Raw genomic sequence first — 6,000 nt, forward strand, 5'->3', positions numbered from 1 at the left:
TCCACTTCTTTAACACCTAGGATATTAACAATCTCATTCCTCCTGCCACTATCCACTTTCTTACTGAATACAACTTCTGTTTTGCTTAGATTGACTTGTTGACCCGATGCTCTCTCGTATTTACTGATGATATCAGCTACCACTGAACATTCGTGCACAAAAGCTTTAGTAAACAGTATACTGTCATCTGCAAAAAACAGATGAGAAATCCTCGGCGCCTTCTACAGATTTGCGCACCATGAATCTTTTTTTCCGTAGCCGCCTTAGTAATGAGAGTGGAAAAAGCATCAGCACACAAAAGAAACAAATAAGGAGAAATTGGGTCACCTTGCCGCAGACCACGAGAGGGAGTCAGAGATCCCTGAATTGCCCCATTAATCTTGAAAGTGAAGGACACACTAGAAATGCAGGCCATCACTCTATCAATCCATTCAGAACAAAAACCCATGCGTTGCATTACTCTCTCCAGAAAGCACCACTCCACCCTATCATACGCCTTACTCATATCCAGCTTTAAAGCACAAACCCCATCATTCGGTCCATCCCGTCGTTTCATCGAGTGGAAAATCTCGAAAGCCACAAGTGCATTGTCCGTTATCAGACGGCGCGGGACAAAAGCACTTTGATTAGTAGAGATAATTGTAGGCAGGAACAACTTGAGCTTGTTTGCAAGAGTTTTCGACAGAATTTTATACAATACTGTGCATAGACTAATCGGCCGGTAATCCTTCATCGAAAGCGGCTCTGCACACTTGGGAATCAACACAACACATGTCTTATTAACCGAACATAAATAAACATCACCATTCCACCATTTCAACACAAAAGATATAACATCCCTCCCAAGAATATGCCAAAACTTCTGAAAAAAATAATGCATGCAATCCATCTACTCCAAGGGCCTTATTAGGGTGCATAGAGAAAAGTGCCTCACGAATTTCTTCCCCGGATGGAGGAGCCATCAACGACATATTCATTGCATCAGAGACACATCATGGCAAGCCCTCAAGCGCTGCCTCCATCTCATCGGGATTGCTCGAGGTAAAAAGAGTCTGAAAGTAGTTTGTCACAATGTCCCCAATTTCGTCTTTCCCTTTCTTCCACACCCCATTTTCATCAAGTAAGCCCTTAATTGTATTTCGTTTCTTCCGCTGGCTAGCCTTGTGATGAAAGTATTTTGTATTTTTATCACCGTCCCGAAGCTCATTCGCCCTTGCCCTAGCATGCCAATAAGATTCTTCCAGCTTATGTATTTCATCGAGGTCATGAGACACCAACTTGCACTGCTCTAGTGTGCTAGCATCCGGCACACGCTGCTGGAGGTTGTTTAATAACTGTAACGCGTCCTTCTTTCTCTTTTTCAATTGACCGAAGGTGAGGAGAGCCCACTCGGAAAGTCGTCGGGATACAAGCTCGAGTCGCACCACCATATCATCACACACACCCTCCCGCCACGCATCTTCTACAATTCTACCACACTCCTCCTTCGATAACCACAAAGCCTCGAACTTAAACAGCTTTTGACCCCTGCAGAAGGAATCATTCACGCCCGTTTTCAACAATAGCGGGGCATGGTCCGACCTATACCTTGGTAGATGAAGAACCTCCTATGAAGTGAAAAGATTACACCATTCTTCGTTTGCCATCATACGGTCCAATCTCTCTCTAAGCAGCGTAGAAGGAGAATTACCCCGCTGCCAAGTAAAAGGGCACCCCTTATACCCCAAATCTTTCATCTCACAATCGTCCATAACCTCCCTAAATGCATCCATCAGCCTCTCGCTACGGGGAACTCCCCCCTCCTTCTCCCCTAGACTCATAATTTCATTGAAATCCCCGAAAAAAATCAACGGCATGTCATTATTCTGCTTAACCTGGCGAAGAAGTGACCAAGTCAAGTGCTTATTTCCAGTTTCCGGCCATCCATACACCCCCATAGCTTGCCAAATCGGAACCATAGTTTCATCAAGCACCTCCACATGAATATGGTGCGCCGAATAAGACAATAGTTTCACATTAACACCTTGCCACCATAACCCTAGCCCTCCAGAATTACCCGAACTACTAAAACAAAAACCATCCGTAAAACCACATCTATTGCGAACTTTTTCCAGAACCTTTGCATCAATCATTGTCTCCATCAAAAAGATAATATTCGGCCTATCTCGCCAACAAAGCGAGTGAAGAGCACTGACTGTCCAAGGGTTGGCCAAACCCTGACAGTTCCAGCTTAACAGTTTCATTGTCCTTCGCGGGGTTGGGTGCACCCAACCTCCGCTACTTGAACCAAAGACTGGTCCACATCAACTACCATTTTCAGTTTTTTATTTTCTACTCTATCCTGCATTTTCTCTCCATCAGTGGTTGTACCACTCATTTTACGTTTGCCATAATAAGGGGCCACTTCCTCATCTGCCGTCATAAGGATATCAAAACCATCGTACACAATAGAGGACAGTGCCCTAGTATCATTAATGTCATCAGAAGGTGGGGTACCTTTGTGCTTAGGAACAGACTTTTTATGAGCTTTATGTTTTTTAGCATTCTTAGAAATTTTTGTAAAGCAACCAACCTGGAAAGGGGGCAAATTCATTGCATGGGAAGGGGACACATCTGGTTCTCCTGTAGGGTCCACTCCAGTCATAGTCCTTGTCTCCTCATGATGGTCAATAGCATTTATTGATGCCCCACCCTCCTCACTCTTAGATCCCTTCCCTGAGACATCAGCACACACCCCCAACTCCTGCCCCTATTCGCCAGCTCACTATTAGTCCCACCCTTCCCACTCCCATCTCCAGTTAAAACCACCAAATCTCCATCCTCATTCGACACATGAGCAGAAACAGCCATGGAAGCTACACCTCCCTCCTCTTTCGTCACGAATAACAGTTTTTTACGCGCCTTTAATGTCGCCACTTCATCCTTATTCCGAGACATCCCTTTGTAGGGGGATGCCTTGAGCCACACCCCCCACCCCAGTTCCTTCTCAGCCTCCTCCGGACCATCCATAGGGCAGTCCTTATCGCTATGTCCCAACACCCCACATTGGAAGCACACATGAGGTAATCGCTCATACTTGAAGTCAATGAAGGCCAGCACCCCATCCTTGCGTTTGATGCGTTGCTTCCGACGAAGCGGTTTATGAATGTTCAATTCCACCTTTACTCTACAGAACCGATCAAGCCCTAAATCATCAAGATCTACATCCAAAACCTTCCCTAATCCTCCTGCTATGGTGCGAACTTCTGCCTCAGATCTACAGTTGAAAGGTAAATTGTAAATCCGTACCCAAAACGGCAAAAAATCGAGAGCCACCTGGGATGGTTGTTCGTCCCCGCAAACTTCGCCTAACACCAGTAGCTTTTGATCAAAGCACCATGGCCTTCCAGCCATAATTTTCTCTTTGTCTTTCCAATGAAAAAATTGAAAGATAAAAGTATTCGCATCAATCGATCTAACCACCATGCTCCGATTAAGCGCCCAGATTTGTGACATAGTTCTTCTGATTGCCTCCAGATTCACCGCCCTATCAGAAACCACCCTTCCCACCAACATCAATTTAGTTTTCGCATCAGGGAGTCTAGATCCTACACACCCTAAATCCACAATTTCGTTCTCCTCGTCCGTAATAGTTAATTGTGAGCATTTTTCGGTAAGTTCATCCGCCATATCGCCGCTGAAACCGGCCGCAAAAGGGCGGCGACACAAGGCAGACGCGCTGGGTCTCAGCCCTATCTCAGTCGAAGCGAGAGAGAAGGGAACTTGCTAATACATTAAATATTAGTAATATTAAGCTAACAATTAATTGTGCACAAGTTCTTGCACGATGGGATTGTAGGAAGAAGTAGCAAGTGAATGCTTTCAAGTGCTTATGCAACATGAATTAGGTTAACTACAATATCTCATTTCCAATTCAGAATGATTTTAATTAGTTAACACCAATTTGTTTGCCAACAAAATCAGCAAATTCTAGAAATGGGAATAACAGATTACAGGTAAGTTTATTGAAAATCGGAATAACATTGGGGGTGATTGGTGACACTTATTACGCAAGATCATTTCATTCAAGAATTTTGCGCTAGTTGAATAATTGCAATAATATCTGTAACTTGATGGAGTAATAAATCTCTGACATCAAAGTTTACAACTCTCACCCAAATAATACAATACACCATAGAAGGATAAAAACCTCCACAGCATGTCAGTGCCGGTTAGGGCCTGTTTTCCCCAACTTATTTTCATTTTAGTTCAGTTCAATTCAGTTCAGTTCAGTTCAGCTCTAAACAATACTTTTACTCTCACATATCACTATTCATTTCATTTCAGTTCAGTTCAGTTCAGTTCAATTCAATTCAATTCAATTCAGTTGTTTTATATCGAAGAGAATAGACTCTTAAACTCTCTCCTTCTACGTAACCACCCCAAAGACCAAAGTTTTCCATATTTGGTATAAATTTGTGATTGTAAGATCAGATCAAAGTTGCAAGGTTGGCATTAAGTTAGCTAGCTAGCTGTTGCCTGGTAGTATATGTATATCGGTCTTTTAAGGCAATAGAATTTAAGGTAACGTGCAACCAATCATGCATTAGTCTTAACTGCTTTCTTTTTTCATGGCAAAAAGCCAAAAAGTCTGATGGAGGGAATATGAGCAACAAATGTGTTTAGAGAAAGCTTTTCTTTTCCTGGTTTAATCATATGTGGAAATTGGAATTTGATCATATGAATAGCCGTGATTAAGATGGTTATTTGGCGAGAAAGTATAGTCTCATATCCGGTATGGGACAACTTTTCCCATATCAGTTCCTTGATATGATTAAATGTAGCTCAGATATGATTTAATAGCGAACTGATATGATTTGATGTAGCCCAGATATGATTTAAGATTTCAACTAACAAACCCCCCAAAAAATAATATGAGAATTTTTTTTTTTTATAATTTTTTAATATTACTTTTGTCATAAAAATTACATAAATACCATTGTATTGGCACATACCCGGTATGAGTATATCATTGCTCGTCATTTGGCTAGCTTGCTTTTTTTTTCCCAATAATTAATTGATAAATAATAACATGATGGTGACTATCTTTAGCTTACACAATTCACCTTTTATAGTTTTATTTCTTTCTTCTTTCGTCATTATGAGGAGATGGACTCTCTTTTCTAGGAGGTTTATATATACGAAATAGTTAAGAACTTAAGATGACCCTCTTTTAGAAATTAGGGCCTCTCACACCAAATTGTCGTGGTTAATATTCAAACTCTAGTCTTTAGAATTTACGAGATGGGAAATGATGCCACTAGATAAAAAAGGTATCTAGTTAAAGTAGTTTTACAATAAAATTGTTCTTTTCTATTATTAATAAAATTGTTACTTTTGAATCCATTCAAAACCTAACCCACTACTAGCTATGACCAAAAATACATATGAAAGCTATTGAGAGAATGCATTTTAAACATGGTAATCGTGGTTGATTAACTTGAACTTAATTGACAAATATAAAGATAAAAAAAGCACATAACCTGACAAACTGAATAAAAGAATTATGAAAGTTAAGCGAATTTCACAAAATTCTACTTTACATTTACTAAAAAAGACATATATTAAACACGGAATTTTGATTGCCCACCAACCAACCATTTTCCCAAGTCTATAACAAATCATAAAGCTAGCTTAGAGTGTTAATTTGTTATAATATTTATTTATCATATGGATCATTGATTAACTTGATGAGTTGAGTTGATTAAGTTCTTACTTATTGAAGTCAATCACCGCCACAGCAAAAATCTGTCTCACTCTGTATATCTGAAAATAAGAGTTGTACCCGACATACACGGTGAAGAGTCAAGACTCTCATTAATACCAATCATGCATTATTCATTCATAGGGAAGAGGGATGGACCTACAATGTAGATTGAGATAGTACGGATGAATGCACTAGAGGAGCAGAGAGGAACATAAATAAAGTGAGAGAATCCAAAGCTTTTTTTGTGCTAAAAT

Source organism: Beta vulgaris, chromosome 8 (genome assembly GCF_026745355.1).
Source record: "Beta vulgaris subsp. vulgaris cultivar EL10 chromosome 8, EL10.2, whole genome shotgun sequence".
Classification (NCBI taxonomy): Eukaryota; Viridiplantae; Streptophyta; class Magnoliopsida; order Caryophyllales; family Amaranthaceae; genus Beta; species Beta vulgaris.